Source organism: Elephantulus edwardii, unplaced genomic scaffold, assembly GCF_000299155.1.
Source record: "Elephantulus edwardii isolate Elephantulus edwardi_28Jun2011 unplaced genomic scaffold, EleEdw1.0 scaffold00027, whole genome shotgun sequence".
NCBI classification, from domain to species: domain Eukaryota; kingdom Metazoa; phylum Chordata; class Mammalia; order Macroscelidea; family Macroscelididae; genus Elephantulus; species Elephantulus edwardii.
Window position 1 is genome coordinate 148,211 of NW_006399777.1, and position 2,678 is coordinate 150,888.

The following is a 2,678-nucleotide window of genomic DNA, read 5'->3' on the forward strand; positions in this document are numbered from 1 at the left end:
TAACCCAGGTTATGCTGTCTTGACAAATGACGCTGAAGTTGTAATATGGTGGAAAGTTTTTATTTCACTGAGGCGAAGACCCAGCAGGTGTGAGCAGCTCTCCTCCATTTCTGATGATCCGAGAGCCCACCTGATGGTGGCCCTTCCGCAAACCCGTGGCTGAGACATACTGACCTCTACGGGATTTCTGAGGCTGTCAGTCTTTCCAAAGCACTGCTCACCTTTCACCCTTGGAGTAGCTGGGGGGTTTGGACTGACCTTCTGGTTAACAACCTGACACTTTGATCACTACACCACCAGCCCCTTCCCTTAATATTAGGCCTTTCATCTCAACCCAAGGCCTTCTTCCCAGATGTGAAACTCTTCTGGCCGTATTCTAGTGACTGAATTAGCCTTGTGACCCCCTAAACTGTCCTCGCTCAGTGCTGTTGAGCTATAACCGACTCCTAGGTGGTTCTCCAGCAGGTGTTCAGAGCCTGTAAATTGCAGGGGAGATTTCCCATCTTTCATCCACGGAGCTGCTGGTGGCTTCACATAGGTTACCAGTATAACTGCCCACGAATCATGCCGCCTGAGTTCCCCAAGGAGAGGAATATTCCATATAAGTGAAGGCTCAGCCCCAGAGGGCTTTGTATTTGTATTCCTATCCCTGAGTCGTAGACAGGATTTAAGGTAATAGCCTGTGATCTTCAGAACAGTTTCATGGATTCTATCATTAACACCCAACCCAACCCAATGCTTTCAAGTCCATCCCAATTCACAGTGATTTGCCATCAGTTTTAAGGCTGTTATCTTTATGGGAGGAGACCGCCTCCTTTACCCCGCCATGGGGCAGCTGCTGGTTCGAACTGTTGATCTTTCAGTTAGCAGTCCGGCCGATAGCACACTATGCCACCAGGGCTTTTTAAAGTTTCGTTAGATGTCTCTGTGCCCAGTGAAGTCAAGGCTCGTGGTCCCTGAAAGCATCTGAAGCTTGGAGCAGCTTCAACCCATTGGATGCTGGGCAAACTGACAGGTGTATTTGCTCCTTGTCCGTCTAGTGTTCTCCACAAACGGAGGAAATGTCTGCCTCTGATCATTGTCTTAAGAAACAGACGTAAGAGTGTCCTGACAGGAGATGAGGTTTGAAAAATCTGCATGCAGCAGTTCATTAAGATTGATGGCTAGGTCTGAACTGCTAGAACCTACCCTGCTGGTTTTATGGACCTGAGGGGACAAGACTTTCCATGTGATCATTTCACTGTTCACCGCATTGCACCTGCGGAGGCAAAGGTCAAGTAAGAGAAGCCTTTGTGGGTACAAAAGGAACCCCTTGTCTGCTGACCCATGATGCTCGAAAGTCCACTACCCTGATCCTCTCATCCTCACTAGTCAGACTGATTTGGAGTCTGGAAAGATTACTGATTTCAGCAACTGACACTGATAACTAGTGCCTGGTGACGGCAGCTGCTAACCTGGGAAGAATGGTGTGATCCTAACAGAGGGAGACTTCCTGGCTCTTTAGATGTGGTTCATGTGAAAGATGCCGATGGCAACAGCTTTGCCACCCAACCTTTCAATATTTTATTGGTAAAGGCAATAAACCATGGGTTTCTCTTCCCCAAGGAAAGGGTGTTTGCCTTACCATTGCTGAAGAGAGAGACAAGAGCCAGGGGCAAAACAGAGCAGTGGGGGAAATGATCTCTAGGGATGGGAATGAAGAGGACAGAATTAAAGACAATATAGCATGAAAAAAGTTTCACTAGATGTATGATATAAATTTCAATTTCACTTATTTAACTACTGCGACTCATAACCAGTTCTAACTACCTGAAGGTTTCAGCTGTTGACCATACCAGTGGCTATAATATTCTTTTAAAATCAACATTTTCTCCAAAATCATCAAGAATGATTTTAGTAGTTCAGGAAATTGGTGTTTTGTTTTTATTAATTGCACAGAGGATACCTTACTTAGAATTTTTACTCTAAAATAAACCAAAATACTTTTTTTATATTTTCATTATTATTAATTTTAATGAAAATTTACAGAGATTTTGGATTTCCATTCATTCATTGTTGCACTTTTCTCCCTACCCACCCCTCCCCTCCAGTTCATTGTTCTCTTTGAAAAGTAAAAGAAAAATTCTGTTATTGTTCTGCAATCCCTCCCCCCAAGTCCACTCCACTATGCAGCCTTCGTTCTGGACTCCTGTCAGGACAATACCTAATCACACATCCCTTTTAAGCAGTTCTCTTTGTCATCTGTTTCAGTGTAGTATATATAATTTTTTATCAGATTGTTAAGATCATTCACAATATAATGTTAAATAAACTTAACAGGTCATAAGGCATATACACCATCATCATCATCATTATCCACCATTTCTTTCTCTCTCTCCCAATCTGTTGGCAATTGTTGACTCTTTCTCCCGGTCTCTCTCTTTTTTCTTTCTACACACACACACACACACACACACACACACACACACACACACATTTCTATCATTAGAAATTAATAATCAACAACCATTATGTCTGAGCTTGACAGCTATTTTCATTTTCTTCTATGTGTACATTTGTGAATGATCATAGATATTTTATACTAGAATTACCTTTCAAAAATTAACGTAATTCCTCTTACCCAATTATGTTACCATTGGAAAGAATGCATTTTATGTAGTTTTAAGCTGGATTCTTTT

General features: G+C 42.4%; 1 pseudogene; it reads left to right on the plus strand.

Moving 5' to 3' along the window:
- Positions 1–888: 888 nt before the first annotated feature.
- On the plus strand, positions 889–1,730 carry LOC102868322 (annotated as a pseudogene).
- The last annotated feature ends 948 nt before the right edge of the window (positions 1,731–2,678 follow it).